The sequence below is a fragment of the Saccopteryx leptura genome, chromosome 1 (assembly GCF_036850995.1).
Source record: "Saccopteryx leptura isolate mSacLep1 chromosome 1, mSacLep1_pri_phased_curated, whole genome shotgun sequence".
In the NCBI taxonomy this organism is placed as follows: domain Eukaryota; kingdom Metazoa; phylum Chordata; class Mammalia; order Chiroptera; family Emballonuridae; genus Saccopteryx; species Saccopteryx leptura.
The window spans coordinates 27,410,650-27,438,322 of NC_089503.1; the positions used below are offsets into that span (position 1 = coordinate 27,410,650).

The 27,673-nt window shown below is 45.6% G+C and overlaps 1 long non-coding RNA gene across 1 annotated transcript; it reads right to left on the bottom strand.

Annotated features, from left to right (window-relative positions):
• Positions 1 to 2,012: 2,012 nt before the first annotated feature.
• Positions 2,013 to 27,673, bottom strand: LOC136388717 (uncharacterized). Its single transcript, XR_010748207.1, has 5 exons — positions 27,273 to 27,673; positions 21,905 to 21,950; positions 4,634 to 4,745; positions 4,437 to 4,558; positions 2,013 to 2,114 (listed from the first exon to the last, which is right to left on the bottom strand). It is a non-coding gene; the product is annotated as an uncharacterized lncRNA (long non-coding RNA).

Here is a 27,673-nt window from a genome sequence, read left to right on the forward strand (position 1 = left end):
CCTGAATTTCTGATCCATGTTTACCTTCTGATCCCAGCTGCCTGTAATTCCCAGGCTCAGCATTTCAGTTTTCTTCACCGTAAAAGGAGAAAGGGTGAGGTTGGACGGTTTTATTCGAGTGTAGAGGTTTTTATGACCTTACAAGGAAGACATTAAACTTTTTTTAAAATTCTGTGAAAATCCATGAAATGTTTTCCATTGTGACTGACCCATTTGGTGAGAACAACAAGGTCGCTACAGTGAAAAACCTGGAGGGGGGAATGGTGTCAGAAACAAGGCGGGGAGAAACATTTATCACTTATTAAAATGAGAATCACCCCTTCCATCTCCTTTCCTTAGATAAACCTTTTTTTTTTTTTTTCAGTAGAGCATACCTACCGAAAAATTCAAAGACCTTAAGTGAATTATTGCAAAGAAAACACACCCATCATCCAGGTCAAGAAATAGAAGAGTACCAGCACCCAGAGCCCGCCTCATGCCCCTTCCCACTGCTACCTCCTCCTTGTTTCTTCGAGGGACCGCTATCCTGACTCGTAACACCACAGATGAGTTTTGCTTGGTTTTTGAACTTTTTACAAATGGAATGAGACAATACGTTTTCTCTTGTAACTAGCTTCTTTCATTCTACATTATATTTGTGAGATTCATCAATGTTGTGTGTAGTAGTGCTTAATTTGTTGCCATGTGTACAGTACTTTATTCTATGAATGCACCATTATGTATTCAGCTGTTCTACATTTGATGAATATTTGAGTCGTTTCTATCTAGAGACTATTATGAACATTTTTTGTGCATGTCAGATATACCCAGGAATAGATTTGACAGCTTTTTTACACACTGTGTTTAAGTTCCATAGAGATGCCAAACTTTCCCCAACTGGCTGTTTCACTTTAAATTTTCACTGGCAGTGTACATGAGTCCTAGCTGCTCCACACCCTCTCCAATAGTTGGTATTATTCATCATTAATTATTTTCCTTTTTGTGGGTGGTTAGTGATATCTTTATAATTTTGTTTGTATTTCTCTGATGACTAGTTGAGCACCTTTTCATGTGTTTATTGGGCATTCTATTTTGGTAAAAAAGCTACCTTTTCAGATCTTTGCTCATTTATTTTCAATTGGGTTGTCTGTCTGTCTTTTTTTTTTTTTTGGAGAGAGAGAGAGAGAGAGAGAGGAAAGGAGGAAGGGTGGAGAGAGATGAGAAGCATCAACTAGTAGTTGTTTCAATTTAGTTGTTTGTTGATTGCTTCTCATACAGGACTCGAACGGGGGTGGTCAAGACGAGCCAGTGACCTTGTGCTCAAGCCAGCAACCTTCAGCTTCATGTTAGTAACCTTGGGCTCAAGTCAGTGATGTTGGGCCTCAAGATGGCGACCTTTGAACTCGAGCCAGCAACCTCGGGTTCATGTCGATGATCCTGCACTCAAGCTGGTGACCCTGCGCTCAAGCCAACAAACCTGTGCTCTAGCCAGTGCCTCCGGGTTTCAAACCAGGGCCTCAGCTTCCCAGGTCAATGCTTTTATCCACTGCGCCACCACCAGACAGGCTCTGTCTTTTCTTTTGTAAGAGTTCTTCACATACTCTGAATTTGAGCCTTTTATCAGTTACATGTGCTGTGAATATCTGTAACTTGACTTTTTTTTTTTTACTTTTTAATGATGTCTTTTGATAAACTAATTGGCTTTGAAAACTAATATTTTAAACTTAAATAAAATTCAATATAAAGACATTCTTTGTTATGGTTAGTGCTTTCTGTGTCCTATTTAAGAGTATTAGCCTACCCGCCCAAATCAAAAGTTACTCCTCTTTTATGTTACCTTCTAGAAGCTTTCATCTACAATCTACAGAACATATAGGATCGATATTTTACCCCTGTGTTATGAAACAGGGGTTGAGTTTTATTTTTATTTTTCCATTTGGATATCCATTTCACCTGGCACCGTTTTTCATAAGGTTTTCCTTTCTCCACTGCTCTGAGGTGCGACCTTATTCATAAATCAAGTGCTTACCTGTGTTAGGTCTAGACCAGTAGTTCTCAAAGTGTGTGCCAGGGAGCACTGGTGCACCCTAGAAGATTTCCAGGTGTGCCCTATGGTATTCCAGAGAAATTTGTGCCTATTGGGGACCAAAAAACCAACAGGATTTTTGGAGTTTAGATTTTTGGGAAACAGAGGTGTGAGGAATTGGCTGTAAGCTGACAGTCTGCCCAACCCCCCACCTCACTTGCCTGATTAGGTTGCAAAAGGCTGTTAAGCTGTGGTGCTGGATTGTTTACACTACCCTCCATGTTCCTCAGAAAGACTGGAGGCAAGTTTCTTCAATCCTTTGTTTGGCGTAAAGTTAAGATGACATGTATGGTGGGGGTTTTCTGCACTCAACACAATTAAGAGTAAAAAGAGAGGAATTCTTCAATGTATTGATGAGGAATTGAGAGTTTGCCTTTCAAATTATATGTCCAAACATTGAAGAAATCGCGAGGACACATCAGGCTCATGTTTCTCATAAACACAAGAATGAAAAAATCTTAACATATTTGTGTTGGGACCTGACGAATTTACTAAATCTTACTAAGAATGTATCTATATATATAAAAAGATAAATTTTTGTCATTTTTTTATTTTTAACCCTTCTTTTTTATGAATTCTAAAAAGCATAACTCAAAAAATGTAACATAAAAATGTTTTTTAATGTCAGAATAAATTTAATTTTGTTGTATTTATTTCATTTAATTACCATAAAACACTCTTGGACTTTATATTTTTTCTTTAATATTTGACTTAATTATTTATAACATATTTCTCAGAAATTTGTATATAGTGTGCCTTCAGTTATTTGTAGGATTTTAAATGCGCCCCCACTTCAAAAAGTTTGAGAACCACTAGACTCTCTACTCTGCTCGCCCACCTAACTATTGTTGTGTCTGTGCCACACTGACTTAATCACTGTCACTTTACAATAAATCTCGATATGTGGCTGAGTAAATCCTCCAACTTTGTTCTTCTTTGAAGTGGCCTTGGCTATTCTTGGTTCTTTGCATCCCTACCTTACTTTTAGATGGAATAGGGAGGATCTTTAAATGTCAAATGTCTTCCCATTTTGGTGAACTCTCACATTGTCCAAGCCACCAACTCTGAGCTGACATCATATGGTCCATAACCACACTTTATTCACAAGTAACTTCTAGTATGGTCCTCGATGTTACACCAGGCTCTCCCTGGTTTATCCCCAATTCTTCTCCATCCTTCTGCATCTCCAAATGGCATTCTCCTATGTGTACGGAACAGTGCACCACGGGGCCTGCACGTTTCTGCTGCTCAGATTACCTCTATTATATCTAGTAATAAATCAAGTGTATTGTGCTCTTACTATTATGTCAGGCTCTGTGCTAAGTGCTTTGAATGCATTATCTTATGTAACTGCTCCTACCACTCTGGGAAGTAGGTTCCCTTTCACAGCCCCTTAAGGACTTACACCATTTCCTCACAGACCTGACCTTCTCCACCCACTGTTCCTCCTCTGTCAGCTTCAACATCTCCATGGAACATAGCCTTTCTGCGCTAGGAGGGATCTGAGAGATGTTTGACTTGACAAATGAGGAAATTCATGCCCAGAGAGGGAACTGACTTACTCCGCGCCTCCTCAGCTAGTTAAAGGCAGACAAAGGATTAGAACGTATGTCTCTTGACTCCCAGACAGTACACTTCTCCCACACATACTGCCCCGTTACCGCACCCAGCCAACCGACATCCCCGCTGCTACTCAATTTATTTCCTCCCCATTTCCATTTAAATTTCTTCAAAGACTTATCTATGATGTTAGCAGTTTTCACTTCCTCACTTCCCTTTCTCCCCTTGACCCACTCCAATCCTACTTCCTTACTGAAACTATTGGACTACCCACAACTTCCACGTGGCCAGATCTAATGGTCTCCCCTCTCTGCCAGGGTACTAGACCTCAGCTAGCTTCCTCCCACCTAAGTATTCCCATCTTTCTTGTGACACTTTCCACCTCTTTTGCCCCAGGTTTTCTTCTAACAAACTGACTCTTCTTTCTCAGTTCTCTTCAGCTGGGTCCACCCCGTCCACCTGCCTAAACATGAGATTTTAGAGTGTCCCAGGTTTCCTTCCTGACCCATATTTCTACACACCCTCTCTCTCTAAGTGACCGCACTAGTCTTACAGTCGAAACACACTTCATAGGTGATCTTTCCCAAGTTATTAGTTCCAATCCTGACTTCTCGCCTGAGTCCTCGACTTTAACTATCAACTTGACCTCTCTGTGTGAATGTTATCTTAATTGGGCCCTCCATAAAACAGAGCCTGCGGCAAGAATTAAGATATGAGCAGTTTAATTGGGAGGTGTGCAAGGTATTGGATGTAGCAGAAAAGGGGGAAGGAGACAGAGGAAGGTATGGTATAATGGGAGGACCTGCATTACCATCCTGGCTTCCACCTCCCGGAGAACTGCCATGGGACACAGAGGGCCACTCAGAAGTTGTGTCCACTCAGCATATGGAACTCTGGATGAGTTGCTTGAAGATATTGCACATTAGAGTTGTCCTTAGGGGAGGGAAGAATAGAGACTTTATTTTCTGGCTCCCACTGAACTCTCATTTCCCCTTGTTCCAGACTTACCCTCAGGTTGCTAACTTCTGGTATGCATACTCTGAAGCCCGGGTGGCCTGCAGGAAGCCACCTCATCGTGTGGTATTCCAGTTACATCCAAATGTGGAAGACTGACACAGAGCTGATAGGTGATGGGCCGGGAGAGAGAGAAAAATGAGACCACGCAATGTTTGTAACCCAATGTAACTGTCTATTACTCATTATCAATATGAACATGACTAAACAGGACTCCTGATTTCTTTCTCCCCACCAAACTGCTTCCCTCGTCCCCCACAGTGCTCCTCTTCTCAGAAAATGGCGCCACTGTCTTCATTACCAAACCTCAGTCAAGGAAACCATCCGTGGCATGGGCTGTGGAAAGGGCCTGCGAACTGGTCCCCTCGCTCCCGTTCTCACTTCCTTTCAATACAGCAATGTTCTTGTCTCCAGCTCTGGGGCTCTATTCCATCATTACCTCTCAGACCAAATCTCCCATGAAGAAAGGCTTCCCGTGACCCCCCTCACAGTCTGCGTTACCCTGTTTCATTGTGTCCTTAGTACTTACCACTCCCTGAAATTATCTCGTTGTGTGTGTATTACGTATTGTTCATCTCCTGTGCTGTAAGGTAAGCGCCATTCGGGTACAGACAGAGTCTGTTGTCTGTCTCCCTGTATCCACAGCACCTAGTGTAGTCCTGGGCACCCAAAATGTTTGTTGAATGAATAAGTGATAGCATGAACAGCAGGTGAACTGAGGGCCTAACTAAGTGGCAAGAAATGTACCTGTTTGCCTGAGTTTTCATCTGTGTCTTTCCAACCACAAATTCTTTTAAAGCAGAGAATATGGGAAAGTTGAAGGAATTATATATGTTCTGCAAGAGTTTCAGGTGACTTTGGGGATCTGTTAACTGTCTCCTGTTTCCCTTTTTTAAAGTTAAACTTTTAAGATAACTGTAGATTCACATCCAGTTTTAGGAAATTATTCAAAGAAACCCTTTGTACACTTATCCATTTTCCCCTGATGGTACATTGAAAAGAAGTAAAACATAATATCACAACCAGGACACTAACTCTCACATGGTAAGACACAGCAGCTTCCCATTGCCGTAAGGACTCCCATTACCTTTCTATAGCCACTGCTACCTCTCTCCTGTCCCCACCTCCTCTTTAGCCCCTCGAAACGCCTCAACTGTTCTCCATTTATACTGTTTGGTCATTTCAAGAATATTATAGAATTGAAATTATATAATACGTGATCGTTTGGGACTGGCTTTCCTCACTCAGCGTAATTCTCCAGAGAGTCACCAGGTTGTTGCTTGTATCAATAGTCCATTCCCTCGTGACTGCTGAGTAGTGTCCTGCGGTGTGAAAGAGCCAGCCTGTTGAACCATTTCCCCACTGAAGGGCATCAAGGTTGTTTCCAGTCTGGGGTTATTACAAATGAAATAGCCATTGACATTCGAGTGTGGGTTTTGGGGTAAACATTAAGTTTTCATTGCTGGATGGTGTGGTCGTTGCATGTTTATTTTTCCAAAGAAACCGCCAAGTTGTTTTCGAGAGTGGCAGTACCATTTAATGCTCTCATCGGCACTGTATGAGTGATCTCGTTTCTCTGTATCCTCACCACACGTGGGGAAATTGGAAAGGGGGACATTTTTAGGGTTGTGCTAGAGTTCCAAATGAGTTTGGGGATTCACTAACAACCTTTCTCCTGCCCCATTCTTTAAAAAATTGATGCTCTGACCCTAGTTTGGCTCAGGTAGGGGATTAATGATAAAGGCTAACTACCATACAGATATAACAGCGCACCAAGCATTTTCCTTTAAGAGTGAATGACAAGAAAGGACACTCCCATGTCTCCTGGCCTCCCTGGTCCATTTTAAAGGTCAGAAATGATGACCATCTTGGGAGGCTTTGGAGGAGTAGTCTGTGGCTGGATTTCAGTTGAGAGCTTGATCAACCACAGGAAGTCACACTCTCAAGCCAAATTAGGCAGGTGGGGTAGAGGACATCTTAACATGCTCTTTATAAACTTCGTAGAGAGTTTCTGCTGGTAGAAGTGGTGACAGAAGAGATGCGTGCTGTAGCCCTGGCCAGTTGGCTCAGTGGTAGAGCATTGGCTCAGAGTGTGGATGTTCTGGGTTTGATTCCCGGTCAGGGCACACAGGAGAAGCAACCATCTGTTTCTCCACTCCTCTCTCTCCCCCTTCTCTCTCTCTTCCCCTCCCGCAGCCATGGCTCAATTGGTTTGAGTGTATCACCCCAGGCACTGAGGATGGCTCCAAGCAGCCTCAGCCTCAGGCACTAAAAATAGCTCGGCTGCAAGCATGGCCCCAGATGGGCAGAGCGTCAGTCTTAGACAGGAGTTGCTGGGTGGATCCTGGTTGGGGCACATGCGGGAGTCTGTCTCTGCCTCTCCTCCTCACACTTGGAAAAAGAATAAGAAGAAAAAATAAATAAAAATAATTTCATGCTTTAATGCATGTCACCTTGCTTGAGCCCAACCTGGATTAAAGGCTGCTTCTAAGAGGGGAAAATTTAGCTCTAATGTTTGGGACTGGGGTCACGCTAGAGTTTTCTTTTTTAGGGGGCTTGACAAGACAAAACCAAGACTCATAAGTGCCTGAGTTCGGCTTCTCTCATGATTGTTCAAGGCATCTCACCCTCTTCCAGAGCTCAGCACAGCTTACTGCCTGGCCTCCCCAGCTCTGCCTTTTGCTCACCTTTCCCAAATCGTCTATTTTCCAACACCTTAACTGTTTATATGTGATTTAACACAGGCTTATAGAGTGGTTACTATTCCCCAGGCATTGTTTTATGGTTTTATACATATTAGCTTCGCTAAAACTCCTCTAACAACTTTATGTGGCAGGAATCACTAATGTCACAGTTTCACGGATGAGGGAACTCAGCACCAGAGAAGTCAGGTAACTCACCCAAGGTCACACAGCTCATAAGTGACAGAGAAAAAATTCAAATCCAGGCAGCCAGGCTCCATGCTCTAAATTTAGAACAATACGCTGACTTTCTATTATTAACAAATATGCCTTAAACTATTTTCTCTTTTTTCAAGGCAATTGATATTTCAGGAAAATAACGAAAGCCTTCACTCAAAGAAATAAAACATTTAAATATGGGCTTCAGACAACCATTAACAGGGTTATTGGGGGTCACCACTGCCTTCCACATGCTCTCTATCCATGTCATGTCCTGTCACCCAGGCTAAGGGACACACAGAACCACACAAAGAAACATACAACAACTTTGTTTTATGCAGGTTATTTCAAAGAACTGCAACTAGCATTGAAGAAATAGAATTACTATGTGCCAGAGATTAGGCTCAGGGCCGCACATACATTACATCAACAGGAGGGGGGTGGCCAATATTGGCCCCCTTTTAGAGATTAGGAAACTGAAACATTGGGTGGCAAGTGGCTAAGGAATTTGATAAGTCACACAACTTGAAAATGGCAGTCCTCAGCCTGTCTGAGCCCAGCCCCAGATCTGTCTGGTCTCTTTACTATACAAGAATGACTGCAAAGTGAAAGCTTCTAGCTTTGTGTTATTTTTGGTCACAGTGCCAGTTTGGGCAAATGGCATGGTAAGAATAGAACCTTCCATTTCCCTACCTGTGATGCAGTTACTCCTCCAGATTTTCACATCGGAGAATATGGCGGCTCTCCCATTAGCCTGGGAATACAAATAAAAACCCAGGACTTGGTCTTCATTTATCCCTCATCCTACCTTCTTCATATAAACTTAGCGACAAGCTCTGTCACTCCTATCTGGAAAATGCATCCTGAGTCCACCTCCAGCAGCCCAAGCACCTCCCCCCATCGCCCTGACAACATGAACAGTGCCTTCCTGTGCTCACACCACTTCACCCCACCATCTACCTCCAAATGGAAGAGGTGTATGACTTCTGAAGGTGTGACCTTGATCTGGTTCCTCTCATAACGATTCTTTGAGGCGAGTTTGGTGCGACCTTCCTGCTCTCTCTCTGAGCCCCAGCCACGGCGCAATACGCCACGCTCTTTCACACTCGGGAGCCTTCCCCATGCCAGCATACTCCCCCCCACTCTTCCCGTGGCTGTGACCTCCTCAGGAAGCTCAACTGAATCTGAAGTAGACATCCTCCCTCTGTTAAGAGGAAATCCACTCAAAGCCTTAGACCAGCTCCTGGCATACAGTAAGCACTCAATTAATCTTAGTTCTTGCCGTTGTTTTGATCATTGTTGTTCTAGTAGAGACTAAAAAATGCATGTCTGGGTGATAAGTGGAGTAGGAGGCACAATATTAACATCCAGGCTCCCCACAGCTTCTATGACAAGAAGGTTAGAGAAAAAAACAATATGGGCTTGTAAATCCTTTCTCTGCCTTAAAAAACATATTGCTATTATTTTCACATATAATTACTATGCACCTAATGAAAGCATGTTTTACCATAGCAATGTACGTAGTTTGAAAAAATATAAGAGCACTTAATATATATATATTTTATAGCAGTGTCTAGACTTGTCTGATTGGCTTTCCTAAATAAGATTCACCCTGGCTCTTAACGGTCTCCCGTCAAGTTTTTTCTATGACTTAACAACAACTACTTAAAACAAAGTATGTCCTTTTTTCATATGCCAGTATCCTTGCTGACAATCTGACTTCCAGTGAACTTGAAAAGAGGGGAAAGAGTGAAGAAAAATTGGGTTGCGTTGGAATAACCTATGAACTGGATAATTCGATTTGCCTGATTAAGAACTTGCATTTTAACAGAGATAAAGGTGACAGGGTGGAGAATTCACACCCAACAAGTTACGAAGCTGGACTCGTCTTCTACAAACGGTGCCCTGGTTCGTGCACAGAGATACCCACCACAGCCATACTCGCGAAATACCATGCCTAGCGCCGCGGGCACATCAGTGAGTTATGGAACAGCTGTTTGATGGAATATTACATAGCCATTCAAATAACACTGCCACAGCAATTTTAAAACATGGGGAAAGCCTTATGTTATAATATTAAATGGATAAATGAGGCCTCTGAATGACATGCATTAAAACCTGTCATTGTACTCGCTAGGTTGATTAATTTCTCACTTTATTTCAGACTTCCTTTCCAAGGGAGACAGAGAAAACTTGGAGATGAGTCAGGGACAGCACCGTGTACCCCCCCCCCCCCCCACCGGCCCCTAGCTCTTCTCCTGTTCTAAAACCCAGGATGGGAAACACACCAAAATATTAAAATCCTACGTCATTGCTGGCTTTTCTTCTTATTCCTCTGTATTTTTCAAATGTTCTAACGCTTAGGAAAAAAGAAAAGAAAAGAAACACTTTTGTTCTCGTTCACTGTTTTCCCAGAAACTTCGGGGAGGCAGCTGCTGTGGGCTCCCGGCATGCCCCCTTCCCCCGCAAATGTGTAAATAAAGAAACACCTCTGTCTTTAATTTGTAACTGGCCAAGCTCTCCCCTGTAAATTGATCCTCCAACCAGAAAAGCCTGTGGGTGGGACCAGGTTTTTTTTCAGCTGTAGCTTCTTTCGGCTGATTAACTAACTAGCATTTAAGTGTTTCCCTTTTCCAAACCTCCAAATGGCAAGCGTCTTTGCGGTGAGCTGCCGTCCAACCGTCATCACCAACACGAACGGTCCCGGGGACGCTTATTTTTAGGTTGCTGGCTGAGCAAGAACGAGGTGGGGAACAGGGGGGGGGGACCTCAAGGCCCCCGATTCCAGAATCTGGAGAGTGGAGCTATTAAAGAGAAAGCCAGGAGAAGCCACTCCTTAGGAAGACCCAGCACCTTTCTCTGAGAGAAGGGAGAGATCTTGTCTTGGGGAGAAGTCTGTACTCCACTATTTCCATGGTTTAATTTTATCAAGAATGTTATAAAACAGAAACATGTTGACTCCATGTGGGTGAATGCAAAGCCAGGCAGTCTTGGGGAACTAATTATAACCGGGAGGTGGACGATAATAAGCAGAGGCGGTGGTAGACATCTGTTCCCGCCTGCTCAGCCTCCGTCCGCGCTGCTCACTGGGGAGGGGCTTCACCTTCTGCGGTCACCACGCAAGGCGGGTCAGCTCTCTTCAGGGAGAGAAATCCTGAGTGAAGAGACACAGGAGATTCCTAACTAATGGGAACCCGTTAGTTTCTCCTACCGAGGTCCCCCAGTTTTCTGTCCTGTATAAATCCAAATTCGATAGCTTTTTACTTGATTCTGTGAGCTACTCTTTGGCCTTCTAATATGTACATGTGAGTGTGGTATAATGTGTGTGTGCGTGTGCGTTTAAATTTATTTTGCCGCTTAAATTCGCTAAAGTGGGGATTTTTAATTAGTTAATTAATTTTTCTGTTTGTTTTTGCTTGAAACCAAAGAATTCACCCTAAAATGAGAGCCCAGATATAGTTTACTGTATAAATACGCAAACTTCTGCTCGGCTCTACACAGAAGGGCAGTTTCTCCTCCTCCCTTCCTCCTCCATGCTCACCCAGATCCAAATATTTTCGACTTAGGGAAAAAGGAGTTCTCCCCCTTATCAGGAACTGTGAGGCGCTGGGTTTTATGAAAGCATTGGTGATCTTTTCTTTTCTTCCTTCCTTTTTTTTTTTTTTTTTTTTTTTGACGAATGCAAGCTTTTGACTCTTTCTTACTCAGGGGCAGCCAGGCAACCCCAGCTTCAAAAGAACCCTTCGGACGGGAGAGGGAGTGAGGGCCCGCCCCCGCCCACGTCTTGTGCATTGCAGCCATGGGACCTGGCTTGCCCATCCCGTGGTTCGTGCATTGGGAAACAGGCTCGGACATCGACCTCTCGGAGACTGACAACTGCTAACAGAAGCACCTCTGACTCCAGGATGGAAGTGTTGGCCAGCAAAAAGCAATGTTCTTTCTGCGAAAGGCAGTGCAGTGAGAACTAGCCTGACCCAGGCCAACAAAATCCTCAATCACAGTGGTATGCAGAGGCAGGGACAGCGTAAGTCGTAATAGGATGAACAGTGACACTCTTGTACCTCCATGGCTCGGGCTGCTATTACTTAGCACAGCACGGACAGTAGCTCCTGTCTCTGTCATATCAATTTATTTTTCAAGGCATCCCTCACTTCACTGGTTGCATCTCATAGTCCAGTAAGGAAGGAAGGGGCAGGGACATCAGCCCCATTTTATGGATATGGAAACTGAAGTACGTGCCAGTATGTCACATCAGATGGTGTAGTACATCATTAAAGAAAATAACAGCAGTAGTCTTAGATAGCAAAGTGTTAGACCTCGGTCCCAAAATCTGCTTAGAGAACAACAAAAAAAATAATAGTTCCTATTTATTTAGTGCTCCCTATAGGCTTCAGTATTGAAGTAGATGAAATTGCCCTTATTTTGAAGTTAAAGAAATGGGGTTCGGAAAGATTAAATGATCTACCTATAACCACATAATTAGTAAGTGGGTGAATCAGCCTATGAACCCAGGCAGTCTGACTCCAAAGCCATGCAGTGGTCCAGAAAGTCATGTGTTTGTTAGCCCATTTTTGAAGAGAAATTCTATTACAGTAAATGCGCCAGACCTTGAGATACTGCTCTGTCCTAACCTGTCCCCCATTTGTATTATAACACTTCTCAGTTTGAGAGTAAACATCCCATATTCACTAGGGGCAGAAGTGGCTCTTCACTAATATTTTCTGCTCAGCGTGAAAAGACATTAGAACTCAAGGAGAAGGGGTCTAAGTCCATTCCACAGACCCAGATGGCTTACGGACTTGGGTAAACACTCAGCTTGAAAAAGCTGACAAAGCTCCCAACCTTGGCCAGTGACCTGAGCCCGCGTGTGCTGGGCCAACGGAAGTAGTAGCCTGGAAAATGTCAAGGATCTGCTAAGTCAATCTGCACTGAAACCAAGCCTGACTTCCTTCTACAGTGTGTATCTCTGCCCTGTCAGTTTCCACAACACAGCAGACGCCCGAGTGTGGCAGGAAAACCCAATAATCTAGGCGAGCAATTTATCACTTTCAAAAAGGTGTGGCGGGGATGTCGGGGTTACTGGGGAGAGGAGATTGGAGACAAACATAAGATCAAAAGCTTGATTAGACTTAGTATCACTCAGATAACACCCACAGACATTTAAAATATGCTTCGTTCAGCTGGGCAGCTTGGGCAAAGTGGTGAATTCAAAGAAGTTGGTCATGGTAGCCTCTACCATCTTCCTCTTCCCTTTTCCCCCAAAAGTCTTTTCCTTCAGACATTCTCATTGCCCTCAGTTACCATCCATCCCCAGGGCTGGGGCTTCCCAAGTGTCTCCCACACAATTCTGTCCTGCCTGGCCAAGCCCCTGGGCTGCTTTCTATTAGGAAGGGATCTTTAAGTGTGTTTCCCCATACCGGTTAATTCCTTCAAAATATTAGTAACAAAACCAATACTGATGAACTAATTCATGATTGATATGCTATTGTGTGATAATGGGTATTAATAAATTAATACCATAAGAGAACTTCTTAAGTTTACCCTAACAATGACTAATGGAGTTTTCCAGCGCTCTGGGAGGCTGCTGTGATAGACATATTTAGTGTTGACTTTTATTCCGTTCTCCTCTCCTGTTAGACAAGGTCATGTAACTATGGCCTGCTTGTCACACATGGACCAAGGTGTTGACTTTCACATTCGCACATGCTCTTCCTCTGCTGGAACTTTACTTTGGCTGAAGCGTTGTTAATTAGGGATGCTATCAGCTAGTAACCCCCCGAGTAGCTGGGCAAGAGTCTTCTCTTGTCGGGCAATTAAGAGTGGTATACCTCTGTTGGCCACACCCACATTCCCCCATAATTCTAGGAGGAGATTTGCCCCTCACGGTAATTCCTGAAGATAGCATAACTCTATAAATTATAGCGTTAGTGTGCCCTTTGGGAAATAGGCTGTCTCTAAACCAGCCAAATCAGAAAGAAAATTATGACCATAACTGCATTACCTAAAGAAGTGAGGGGTGTGCCTAGAATATGGAATTGCATTTAGTTTAAGAAAAATCTGAAATAAAACCAGAGAAGTGTTTGCTGCAGAGAGCTGGCCACCCTCTGCAATGGACATAAATGCTGGAGGATGCTTAATATCGACCGTTAACTGTCGGGGAGTCACTGCTGGGAAGAATTGAGCAGTGGTGGGAAGGCGGCTTCTCTGAGGAGGAGGAAGGAGTGTTAGTCTCGTCTCTTAGTCTGGGTTGTGAGTGGCTGCTCAGCACATGGCGTGAAGAACAGGCTGGGAAGGATCCAGCTAGTGAGAACTATCTACAAGATCGAACCTGAGAAGGGAGGCCATGTCCTGCCAGTCCGGTTTCAAACGTGAACCAGTTCGTCTTCAAAGACGAATGTTTCATAAGATACCGCGGTGGTTTCCAAATGGGAGTTTATGTAGACCAAAGAGAACAGAGGGGGGAGGCAATGACAGGGCAAGCCTGGGGGCTGCCCCCCAACCCCCGCCCGTGTCTCCAGTCCCCCTTCAAAAGAGCGGTCCCCACTTTCTCTGTTTTCCATGTTAGGGTTTTCTGTAAGGTCACATTTAAACAAAGGTTCCTTAATGAAAATAAATGAGTCAGTTCACGATGGTTTCCTAGATCTCCCCTGGAAACTGCAATCAAACCTCTCGGGAATTTGTAGTTCCAAAACGGCTGCTCAAGGTACTTCCTGATAGTAGAAGGGTGGCTAGAAACATGGCAGGAGAGAGATGATAGATAAAAGATAAATAAAATACATCTACCAATATAGTATATTAAAAACACAAAAAATAGAAAATTTTTAAGAATAAGAAAGAAGTATAATAGAGACTCCAGTATTTTCTTCCTGCACCCTGGGTTCACCTGGACTTCCCCCGACGGGGGCAGGCCCTTCATGGGGGCATTCTCACATCCTGTCTGTGACAGACTATGGAGAACCAGGGTATGACCTATCATTACTTAACAGAGTTAAATTCGTCCCACTATTTCTAAGGGTCTCGGAGTTCCTGAGACCGGGGTACGCCCCAGCCTAGCCCATTCCTTCCTGTTACCAGGGCTGGAGACCGGGAGCACGGTGGACAGTGATGGTAGTTGTTTCTGACAGGGTGAGAAAAAGTCACATGTCCTTTCCCAGACCAGATGGATGCTTCCTTCCCCTTCCCTCCGATCACAGATGAAATGCAATTTAAGCCAACCTGGGGTTTCAAAACTGAGCTCTATTCAACCACCAATGTTCAGAACAGTGAGTGGATTTGTTGACATTTTACTTGACAAACTGCCTTATGGCTCAACTTGGAAAATCAGTCAGGCATATACAGCCACTGACATCTGCAATGATAACTAGAAAAGGATCAGTGGGGGGGGGGGGGGGACCAGCCCTGAGCAAAATGGGCGGGTATCATCAAACAGGAGATCGCAAGGCCTGAGCAAGCAACGGCAAAGTTCATTAACACCCTGGGGAAGCCGGAGGCACGGAACGAGCACCAGATGTTCCTGTCACTTCTGTGACTCGGCTTCTATTTCAGCTACTGATAAATAAAGGAGCGTTTCCAGGTATGCTATGTTTGGTCAACCCTAAACTTGGACATTAAGTATAGCCTTAAGTTACCGAGACAGCACTGCTGGAAACCACAGTTATTTCACACATATTGGATTAAAATTAGAAGCATGCACAAACTATAATGAGAAGCCTGTGGGTTTCCCACACAATCTGCACATCTCCCTTCACTGTCCGCTCAACGCAGGGGTTCTGCTTCTGTTCTGACAGCTCCTTCCACCCCGAGACCCGCTTTCAGTGCTGTTTCCCCAGTGTGCTTCCCCGCCCGTGTTCTTTCACATTCTCTCCTCACCCCGACCCCCTTTCTCCAAATTCCCGGGTGCGGCTCTCCCTTCCCAAGCCCACCTCCAGATACACATATCGGCTTTGCCCCACAGACTCCCCCATGAGCAATATATTTTTCTGGGGACAGTAAGCACTGACTCATCGCCTCCTTCTTACCACAGTTTCCAAAACACAGTCTTATTTCACCCTTGTCTCTACCCAGATCTCTGTCGGTCTGGGCCACCGTGCACGTAAACAAATTCTAACTGGGGGATTCCCTCCTTGTCTTCCTTGCATCTCTCTGTTTCTCTCTCTCTCTCTCTCTCTCCCTCTTTCTGCACAATCTTCAAAACTCCAGAAGATAGCAGTGGCTAAGGGACTTGTGCCTCAGACTTTTGGCCAATGAGAGAAAACACACATCCGCTGTTAAAATAAGACTCAAGATCCTTTGAGAAATGGCTCTGCTAAATAAAAACAGGTAGTACTGCCGTCGCAGTCGACTTCACCTGCACTTCCCTTCCTGAGCAAGACAACCCAAAGATGAGCCAGGGGTCTCTGAAATCAGGTAGCTCTGAAATCAGGTGTTATTCCTGTCCTCCCAGCCCCAGCAGAAAGCAGCGAGAGATCTACATAACAAGCTTTTATGTTAAATGTGTTTTCATCTCTGTATCAGATCCATGCAAGCCAGCCCCTTTGAGGCACTGATGTGAAGGTGTCACGTGACAAACGAGAAGGATGTTATTCGGCAAAACCAATCAGATTGCTCTCTTTACTTATTCGCACGTTCCTATGTTGGGTTGGCCTGAACTGGGTGTTCCTACCTTCTGACACTCTTTTCTCGGGATCAGTTCATCAGATCCTTCCCCAGCTGGAAAAATCAGTTTCTTGGTGACTCAGCATTAGTTTAGAATACTATTCCAGCCTCTACCTCTCTGATCTGGACCGAGCTTGTTCCCCATTGATTTCCAGCACTGACTCAACATGCCCTCAGGTTTCTTCCTGCCAGGATGTGCATGGCTTTTGGATTTGGGAAGCAGTGAGAAGCATGTTCCCTTTAAATTTCACCAGGTTGATGAGCCCTTCTATGCCAGCCTTCATGGAGGGATTTATTGAGAAATGCTTTAGTCCATTTTCCAGAAGAGGGAACATCTTCATGTCTTGACTTAGACTTTAGAGAACATTCTCTCTATGGCCTATAGGAGGGTTTCCCATGCCTGCCCATTACTGGACCATTGAAATAGAACAAAACAAATGAGAAAAAGAGAGGGTGTGTGACACAGCCCCCTGTGAGGACGATGGAGCTGCTTCCCCTGAAATGATGCTGGTGAGACTATTGTTGGGACAAGCCCCTGGGGGTAGTCTGCTCACCTAGTCACCATGTCTCAAAGAAGAATTTACATTTTGTGCGGCTTCCAGATGGTACACTGCAGGTCATCTAATGTCTTGTAAAATGTTCAGTCATATCCAGGAATTAGTATTCAACTTGGGAGAGTTTCCCAGCAGTACAGAAGCCTGTTTCAGGGTTGATCCATGAATATGATGTAAGCCCAGTGCTAGACAATAAAAATGATTCATGTGACCATGGGCAAAGCCATTCCTTTTCTGATTCTTTGTTCCAGAACATCTCAAGGAAGCAGAGCTTCAGAAATCAAGACTTTCAGGATCCAATTCTATTTTGCATCTCAAGACATTTATTGGATAAAAAGTACTTTTGTGTCTGACCAGGTAGTAGCACAGTAGATAGAGCATTGCCCTGGGATGCTGTGGACCCAGGTTCGAAACCCTGAGGTTGCCACAGGCTCATTCTGCTTGAACACAGGCTCACCAGCTTGAGCGTGGGATCGCTGGCTTGAATGTGGGATCATAAAAATGATTCTGTGGTTGCTGGCTTGAGCCCCAGGTCACTGGTTTGAGCAAAGGGTCACTGGCTCAGCTGCAGCACCCTCCCCCCCCCCCGTCAAGGCACATATGAGAGAGCAATCAATGAACAACTAAAGTTCTGCAACTACGAGTTGATATTTCTCATCTCTCTCCCTTCTTGTCTGTCCCTGTCTGTCCCTCCATCTATCTCTCTTGCGCACTTTAAAAAAAAGTATTTTTGCTGTTAATTACAACTCTGAGACTCTTAGTTAGATAGTACTATAATGATATAGACAAATAAGTGTAGTCATTTACAACTTAGTTCTCCTCCTGGGAAGAAAACTCAAAGATGAGCCAAATTTTTTCTAAAGAAAAATTTCATTCATTCATTCAAACAAATAATATTATTTCATTCATTCATTCAAGCAAGTAATACAAGGTCATGCAGATCCGAGGATAAACAGTCATCCATGCCCATAACTCCTCTTATGTCTTTGGAGAGCACAGATTACATAAGTTTCTCTGTAACCTTTCTTTTTTAAAACTAGTGACTTAAGTGTGCCAGGAGGATTTTTATATCCCATATAGAAGACTTACGGGGGAGGTTAAGTCACGTCACCTACATTGCTTTATTCAAAGTCCTTTAGCACAAGCAACATAAATTAACCATGGATTCACTGAAGTAGAAAGTAAGTTTATTGGAAGGGTTTAGGGAAGTTCATAGAATAGATAGGAAAGTAGGAGAGTGGGGCTTGGAAAATGCAAAGACCGGAGCAGCTCCAGGGATACAGATAACAGTAAGCACCGTCAAAATCACGCTTTAGGAAGAACTTGTTTAAGACGTGCTTTGAAGCCTGACCAGGTGGTGGTGCAGCTATAGAGTGTCAGCCTGGGACACTGACGATCCAAGTTCGAAACCCCAAGGTCACTGGCTTCAGGGTAGATCATAGACGTGACCCCATGGCCACTGGCTTAAGCCCAAAGGTTGCTGGTTTAAAGCCCAAGGTTGCTGGTTTGAACCTAAGGTTGCTGGCTTGAGCAAGGGGTCACTCACTCTGCTATAGCCTCCCCTCCCCACCCAGTCAAGGCACATATAAGAAAGTAATCAATGAGCAACTAAAGTGTTGCAATAAGTTGATGCTTTTCACCTTTCTTCCTTCCTGTCTGTCTGTCCCTGTCTCTCTCTCTAAAAAAAAAAAAAAAAAAAAAAAGAAAGAAAGAAAGAAAGAAAGAAAGAAAGAAAGAAAGAAAGAAAGAAAGAAAGAAAGAAATGTTGTGAATACTACCAATGGTGTAGCTATAATAGCTCCTTGTTAACACATTGTAAAACAGTTTAGTGAGAAATGGAAACCAGTTTGCACCTATGGGAAATGTCCTCACACTCTGTGCCGTGGCCACACCTGTCAATACCTGCAAGGAAAGGAGAGGTTAACGAGGAAGCTGCGGTCAGCGTGGGCTCTTGCACCTGTTGTATTCTCAAGGAGGTGCTCTGGGGTGGTTGGGGGGTTCTTAAGAATAGGGCTGAGGCCCTGGCCGGTTGGCTCAATGGTAGAGCGTCGGCCTGGTGTGTGGGGGACCCGGGTTCGATTCCCGGCCAGGGCACATAGGAGAAGCGCCCATTTGCTTCTCCATCCCTGCCCCCTCCTTCCTCTCTGTCTCTCTCTTCCCCTCCCACAGCCAAGGCTCCATTGGAGCAAAGATGGCCCGGGCGCTGGGGATGGCTCCTTGGCCTCTGCCCCAGGCGCTAGAGTGGCTCTGGTGGCGGCAGAGCGACGCCCCGGAGGGGCAGAGCATCGCCCCCTGGTGGGCAGAGCGTCGCCCCTGGTGGGTGTGCCGGGTGGATCTCAGTCGGGCGCATGCGGGAGTCTGTCTGACTGTCTCTCCCCGTTTCCAGCTTCAGAAAGAAAAAATAAAAAATAAATAAATAAATAAATAAATAAATAAATAAAAGAATAGGGCTGAGAGGTTGGTTGGGTCCACCAGTATTCAACGTGGCTAATATGTGTCCAAGTAAAGGGGGCTGGAGTCATGGTGGGAACTGACCAGCAGCTCAGCAGGACCCCAGCCAGGAGCTGGAGGAAGAGCCCCAGCAGGCCAGCTGGTGGCTGATAAGTCACGGCTGAAATCAAAGAAACACACAAGGTGGGGATGCGAGGACGCGGTTGATATCAGACGGCAGGGCTGGGATTTCACCTAGAGCTGGGCTCCTGTTGACAGTGGCCTCTGCCACGTGCTACTCCTCTCATAAGCAATGCTGGAAGGGGTCCCTTCTATGTGTTAATCAAGCCCAGAGCACCCAGATGGGCAGGTTCTAAATTTCTAATCTACATATTATTCTTTAATGAAAAAAAAATTGTTTGTTTTGAAATGAACCTTCCAGACAGTGAGCTATGGTAGAAGAGAAGCCTGCCTTTTGTTTGAATCCAGCTCTTCCATCAACTAGCTGAGTGACATCAGGTAAGTCAAATTCCACAGGGCCTCAACTTCCTTCTGTCTAAGGAGAAGGCTCGGCTAAACATTGCCTAGAGTCTCTTCCAGCTTTAGATATGACTTCACTTAGTCCACTTCAAGGGCTCGAGTGTACGCACTGGCCCGTGCACACGTGCACACACAGGCACAGCCCAGGGCGATGCTGCACGTGGGCTTGGAGCAGGGAGGCACAGACCACCCCCTTGCTGGCCCTGTCCCCTCCTCTGAAGCTGGATCCAGGAGAGCCAACTTCCTCAAAAGCCACAGCTGTTGAAACGGCCCCAAGGGAGTTATAATTAATTTCTGTTTCCTAACATCCTGAATGTGGACCCAGCAGAACTGATAATGGGGTACTTTCCCCAAGTTACTAACCACAAACTGAAAGGGGGAAAACCATGCTACCCAAGGACTTAGCCAGGAGCCGGCAACCGACGCCAGAAACAACAAGCCCGACCTGGGACGGACCAGTCCGCAGCTCAGGAATGCACCGGGGGCGCCCAGCTAGGATTGCTGCTCTTCCAAGACAAACCGTGTGGGCTCTGACTACACTCCTGGTTACTGCTTAAATCGCCTTTGTTACTCACTCAAATCATTAGTCCCAAGACTATGTTGCACTCCATCGAGAGGCTTTTTTTTTTTTTGGAGTCTTTGAAATTATTCATCCATTCTAACTGATCTGCCTTTACCAGCCTCTCCACTGAAGGCTGAGTTGGGTGTCCTTGGATGCCAGGCCTGGAGCCAGGTGTCGGGAACACCACAGTGTGTGAGACTGTCAGACCCATGCCCTCATGGACTTACCGTCTAATGTGGGAGATGCAAAATGCACAAATAAATATTTACCTACAACGAGTGACGTAAAAAAAGGAGCCAGGTGCAATGCAGTGATGGAGAGTAAGGGGAGGGAGCAAAGGAAAACATATCTACATAGAGTGATTAGACATCTCTCCCTGAAGGTGACATTAAAGCAGAGGCCGACAGGGTGGCAAGCAGCCAGATGCAGGAAATGCAGTCAGGCTGGAGTCACATGCACGGTGTGTGTATATGTGTGATGTGTGTGCGTGTGTGTGGTTGTGGTGTTCGGGGAGGGTGTACTGGAGTGTGTGTAGCATATATATGAGGAGTGGGGGGTGTCTGAGGTCTGTGCATATATGGTGTGTGTGTGGTATATATGCACATGTGGGACGTGTGTATGTGGGGTAGTGTGTGTGTGGTGTGGGAGGTGTGTGGGGAGTATGTGGGCTCTGTGATGTGTGTGTGTTGTATGTGTGGTGTGAGTGGGGTAGGTGGTGTATGTGCACATATGTGATGAATGTATGTAGTGTGGTATGTGGTATATGTATGTATGTGGTATGTATGTGGTCTGGTGTGTGTTATGTGGTGTGGTGTGGATGCGGAATGTGTGGGGTGTGTTGGATGTGTGGGGTGTGTGTTGAGGGTGTGTATGTGGTGTGTATGTGGTGTGGTTTGTGTGCAAGGTGTGTGGGGTGTCTGTTAGGTGAGAGGTATGGGTGGTGTGAGTGTGTTAAGGTGCGCACACACGCACACACACACTGAGGAGAAGGAGCAGCTCCTTCGGCAGAGGGAAGAGAGAGCTGGTGGGAAACGACTCAAGGAGAGGAGCCCCGTGTGTCTGAAGCAGAGGGGACAACACGGGAGGGGCTGCTGACTTCCACAGAAGCCAGACTATTTAAAGCCTTTTAAAAATCTGATACTAAAAGGAAAAAAAAAGGATACTTTTTTCTTAAATATTTTTTTCTAAATCCACTAGGAAAGCAGTAGGGCCTTTTAGACAGGAATATCAATCTTATTTCTGTTTTCTGTTTATTTTGTGGGTAACAAAATAAAAATAGGAATAAAATTTGAAGCAAGGAGGCCAGGTAGGAGACTACTGGAGATCAATCAAGAGATGGTGAGAGGCCCTGGTGGGTTGACTCAGTGGTAGAGCATCTGCTCAGTGTGTGGATGTCCCTGGGTTCGATTCCCGGTCTGAGCACAGAAGAAAAGCAACAGTCTGTTTTTCCTCCCCTCCCCACCTTTTCCCCTCCCACAGCCACGGCTCGAATGGTTTGAGCAAAGGTGGCTCTGGGCACTGAGGATGGCCCATGGCCTCTGCCTCAGATGCTAAGAAGAGCTCAGTTGCTGAGTAACAGAGCAATGCCCCAGATGGGCAGAGCATCACCCTCTAGTGGACTTACCGGGAAGATTCCAGTCGAGGTGCATACGGTAGTCTGTCTCTTCTCACTGAATTAAAAAAAAAAAAAAGAGAAAGATGGTGAGAGCTTGGACTAAGTTAGTTGTTCTCTGTCCTCCACGGGGCACCTGACAATGTTTGGAGAAATTTTTGCTGGTTGTGATTAGGGGTTGCTACTGGCATCTAGTGGGTAGAGGCCAGGGATTCTGCTAAACACCCTAAAAATACACACTACAGTCCCATACAACACAGAATAATCCAGCCCCAAATGTTAATAATGCCAAAGCAGAAACACCCTGGTCCAGGTAATGGGAGGAAACATGGAAAGTAATTGAGTTCAAGATACATTTTTTTAAAGCTAAAGTGAGCAGGAATTCCAAAGAGATTTTATGTGGGAGGAAAAAATAATACAAAATGGCTTTAGATTTCTGTCTAGAGTAACATGTTGGATGAATAAGTATCAAACATTCTGTGTAGTAGGTAGACTCAGTTGCTTAGTTTAAAATTCCACATCTACTATATATTAATTGCGGGTTGAGAGATACACAAGCACTTTGTGTATAATGTTTCCATTTATAAAATGGGGTGATGAAAATTAATGATTCAATTATATTAAATGTTTCAAATAAGCCTGGCATGTGGAGAAGAACAGTTGATTGTCAGTTACTTTTGCTGTTGTTATTGATGTTAATATTATTATATAATAACAGAAATAATATTATTAATATTGTTATATAACACTAAATAATTATATAATAAAAATAACATTATGATGATGATGATGATGATGATGATTATTAGAGTTTGGCTTCATAAGAGCTATCAAGGTGGACATGTGATTTTGGGAGCTATCAGCACAGAAATGGCGCTATGCCAACAGAGATGGCATTTAAGGCTTTGAGATGAGTGTGTAGATAAAGAGAGAGAATGTTCAGGACTGAACCTTGGGCACTCTATTGGTAGAATCTTGAGAGATGAGAAGAAACCAGCCAAGGAGGCTAAGAAGGATCAGACAGTGATGTGAACGGAAATCAAGAAAGGGAAACATTTCAGGAAGGGAATGTTCAACTGGGTTGAGTACGAAGAGGATCAAGATGTATCTCTTGAACTTCAAGGTCACTGATGACTTTGATGAAAACAGATATAGTAAGAAGTGGGATAAGCCTGACCAGGCAGTGCTGCAGTGGATAAAGCATTGGCCTGGGATGCAGATGACCCAGGCGGTCACTGGCTTGAGCACAGGGTCACCAGCTTGAGCATGGGATCACAGACATGACTTCATGGTCACTGGCTTGAGCTGAGAGGTCTCTGGCTTGAAGCCCAAGGTCTCTGACTTAAACCCAAGGTCATTGGCTTGAGCAAGGGGTTACTGGCTTGGCTGGAGCCCTCTCTCCTCAGAGTCAAGGCACATATGAGAAAGCTATCAATGAACAACTAAGGTGCTACAAAAAAGAATTGATGCTTCTCATCTCTCTCTTTTTTCCTGTCTATCTGCCCCTATCTTTCTGTCTGTCTCTCACTAAAAAAGAAGAAGGAGAAGGAGAAGAAGAAGAAGAAGAAGAAATGGAATGAAAGCCAGTCCACAATGAGTTGCAGATTAAATATGAGGTAGAATATTGGGTAAGAAGAGCAGAACTGGTGGAGGATGGTTAATGAAGGGCGGGAATATTTTTCTTTCTGTTGTGTTTTTTAAGGTGAACTGGTGGGAATGACAGGGTAGAAAGGGAAACATTAAAGCTATAAGGAGGGAGAAGAGAGAGGAAAAGTATCAGGGTACTTAAGAGGAAGAGAGAAGACAGGGCAGAGCGACCTCTGGTAGATGAGAGACACTTTGGGCTTTGAAACAGAAGGCTGGTAGGAGATGGATGTCATGTAGACAGGTTTGCATTTTTTATTTTAGGGAAATAAAAATAAAGGAATAAAGTCAGTGCATGTTTAGTCACTTTTATATCCTTAGTGAAGTGTGGGGGGAGGCCCACCCAGATATAAGTAGAAGAGACTGGGTACAAATCGTCACCTTGGAAACTGGGAAGGCCAGACCTCTAGAGTAAAGCGGTATTGCTAGACATCTCCTGAGGCTCTTGATTATGAATTTTAACTGAAATCAGTGAACTTCATTCTTTGATTTGCTCCTGCAGTCTCTAACTGTTCAGATATACGTGGAGAAGGTAGAAGGTAGAATATTAAAATTTTTAAGTTCTGCCATGTGAACAGGACACAGGGTGGGACAAAGGAGTTGGAGGAATTTTCAAGACAGTGAGTATATGGTAGACCATGAAATCTAAGCTGGGACAAGATGGGATGTGAATAAAAAGAGAGCTGCTGTGTGGGGAGAGGGCGGTGGGGAGTCCAAGGCTTTACCTTTGAGTTGAAGTATAAAAATGATGGAGGAGGTGAAGTACATACAGATAGGAGGTGACGGGCAGAGAGAGGGGGACTGACATGCAGCCGTCAAAGGCGGTGTACGTCCTGGTGACAGCAGAGTCCAGGGAATGCACAGGCAAGTGAGCAGCTGGGGTAGAGTAGAGGGGTCACCATCGGACACAAGGGATGGAGGAACCATAGAATTAAGGAGCTGGACACATGTCCACTCTAAAGGAGAGTCACGGAGTATTACAATGGGATTTGACTTAGAAAAGCAAAGGTGTAAGAACTCAGAGAATGAGGCATGGCCAGCAGGTTGGGCACTAAGGAGGGAGGGAGGGAGGGAGGAAAGGAGGGAGGGAGGGAGGGAGGGAGGGAGGGAGGGAGGGAGGGAGGGAGAAAAGAAGGAGGGGGAGAGGAGAGTAGTTAGCAAGGGAGCACACCTCTTAAAAGGGACAGGAGAGAACAATAGGGCATTTCCTCCTCTCCTAGACCTAAAGTACTAAGGGCATGAGCCAATAAAGAGCCTCTGGTTGAGGGACTTGGAAGTGAGCGGTGGACTCACAGGCTGGTCTTAGTAGGGCAAAAAGGTAGAATTCAAAAAAAAGAAGTCACCTGCTACCTTAAGCTCCCATCTGCCAGCTTCATGCCCACACACAGCAGTGTGCTACACAGATTGAGGTCCAAGCTTGCCTGGTCAAAATCTCTTCCTTCTCACCCCCACCCCCCATTCCACACTTCCAGCGCAGAAGGAAGCTTTTCAAAAGTTTGCAGACTAAAAATAACCATAGAGCCAGCTCAGTAAGTGGTACACGTGGTTTAAACAAAAGCCCACACTCAGCGCCAGTGTGGATTAAGTGGAGGCTGTTTTTATGAAATCCACATTGTTTTTGAGAGCATTCTCCTTCCTCACTTCCTCCCTCCTTCTCTCCCTCTCTCCCGCATTTAGGTTCAAAACATAGTTTTAAGTTTTCTTTCAAATACTTTAGACTAAAAACACCTTGCAGGTACCATCAGAGAAAGAGTTGCCCAATTAACCCCATGTTTGCTATGGTCTTTTAAATCTGAGACTCATGCTTACATATCACGGGTACCCCAAAACTGTTATGGCAATTATCCAAGATCAGGGAATAACATTATAATAATAGTTTACATTTATTGAATGCTGATTTTCTCACACGCCTTGATCTAGGGAGTGTTCCTTCATTATTGCATTTAATATTCACACAGTCTTTATGGATTTTAATTTCATTTCACAGATTTGAAAAATGAGACACTAAAGAAATAAATGACTTGCCCAAGATCTCCGGAGGGGAGGGGAGGGGAGGGGAGGGGAGGGGAGGGGAGGGGAGAGGGAGAGGGAGAGGGAGAGGGAGAGGGAGAGGAGAGGAGAGGAGAGGAGAGGAGAGGAGAGGAGAGGAGAGGAGAGGAGAGGAGAGGAGAGGAGAGGAGAGGAGAGGAGAGGAGAGGAGAGGAGAGGAGAGGAGAGGAGAGGAGAGGAGAGGAGAGGAGAGGAGAGGAGAGGAGAGGAGAGGAGAGGAGAGGAGAGGAGAGGAGAGGAGAGGAGAGGAGAGGAGAGGAGAGGAGAGGAGAGGAGAGGAGAGGAGAGGAGAGGAGAGGAGAGGAGAGGAGAGGAGAGGAGAGGAGAGGAGAGGAGAGGAGAGGAGAGGAGAGGAGAGGAGAGGAGAGGAGAGGAGAGGAGAGGAGAGGAGAGGAGAGGAGAGGAGAGGAGAGGAGAGGAGAGGAGAGGAGAGGAGAGGAGAGGAGAGGAGAGGAGAGGAGAGGAGAGGAGAGGAGAGGAGAGGAGAGGAGAGGAGAGGAGAGGAGAGGAGAGGAGAGGAGAGGAGAGGAGAGGAGAGGAGAGGAGAGGAGAGGAGAGGAGAGGAGAGGAGAGGAGAGGAGAGGAGAGGAGAGGAGAGGAGAGGAGAGGAGAGGAGAGGAGAGGAGAGGAGAGGAGAGGAGAGGAGAGGAGAGGAGAGGAGAGGAGGGTCTGCTGCGCTTGCACTCCGAACCACGGGGCAACACGGCCATGAACTGCGAATACACAGTGCGTTACCTTTCCCTCTGTTGTCCGGAGCAGGCAGCTCTGGTCAATCACTGGACAATCCCACAAAGTTTGATCCCCAACCCGCTGCCCTGGGAGCTCCCATCAGTTGGTGAGTCCTAGCACTAGACAGGAAATCTTTTCGCTTCTCTTTCCCTAGACTCTGCTCCCTTGCTCCATTTTCCCTCCAAACCTGTCCCTCCCCGGCTCCCAAGTCCGGGTCTGCTTTGACTTCCACCCTCCACACTCGGCAGATGGTCTCGCTGTCTCTCAGTGTGACTCAGGCTGAGATTTGCCCTTTTTCTGGTTCCTTGTCTGTCCCCGGCCCATTAGTGAGTGATGTGGTGAGTGCTGATGGGGCGTGGAAAGGGCAGGGGGAACGGAGGGTCATTGGGGCGTGGAAAGGGCAGGGGGAACGGAGGGTCATTGGGGCGTGGAAAGGGCAGGGGGAACGGAGGGTCATTGGGGCGTGGAAAGGGCAGGGGGAACGGAGGGTCATTGGGGCGTGGAAAGGGCAGGGGGAACGGAGGGGCGCCGGGGCGGAAGAGGGAAGGTCCCAGTGCACACTCGTGCTCAGAACCCTGAGCTTCGGGGCCTCTAGAAAACTGTCCTCGTGAACAGTACTGAGAGAGCTTCAGATGTGGTATCACTTTCTGAAGAGCCTGCAGGTGGAGACAGACCCCTGAATCATACTGCCCGTGTCCTTTAAAATGGCCCCCAAGGCCCCTTAATTTTAGTAAACTAAATCATAAGCACAACAAAACCTTTTCATTTTGGAGGAAAGACTTAGATGTTTGTTCTGCACGGAGGACACTACTTGTGGGATTGAAAAGTACTGGGTTCTAACTAGCTGTGTGCCGGGGTTGGGCTGTGTAACTTGCCGATTAAATGCGGGTCCCTCAGTGCCTTTCAGTCCCGCATTCTGTGTCCATGTAGCCTGTGTTTTAGAGGTTCTGGTTGTTACCTGCTTTACAGGGTTACCAACTGCCAGCCGTGTCTTCCCGGTTACTCCCAAGAGTCCCCAGCAGGGACCCATGTGCACTCCTAGGAGTCGTGTCAGTTTCCACGGGTCAGATGACATCGTATCTCTCGTCCCTGCTCTGGCTCTGCCCTCTATTTCATCCACTGCTATGGCCTGTGATAGTCCAGTCCCTGAGTGGCTGGTTCTGTCGGGTCTAAAGTCTATCCCCCGTCACCACCATCTCAGTCGTGAAGCCAAAACGCCCTCATGGTGCCAAAGCGCCTTTAGGATTCATGCTCTCCGGTGTTGAAATCTGAAGCAGGCCTGCCAACCAGGCCTCCTGAACCCTGAGAGCACTGACGAGGAGGCCTTGTCAAACCGCTGTCAAAACCTGAGAGGCACCA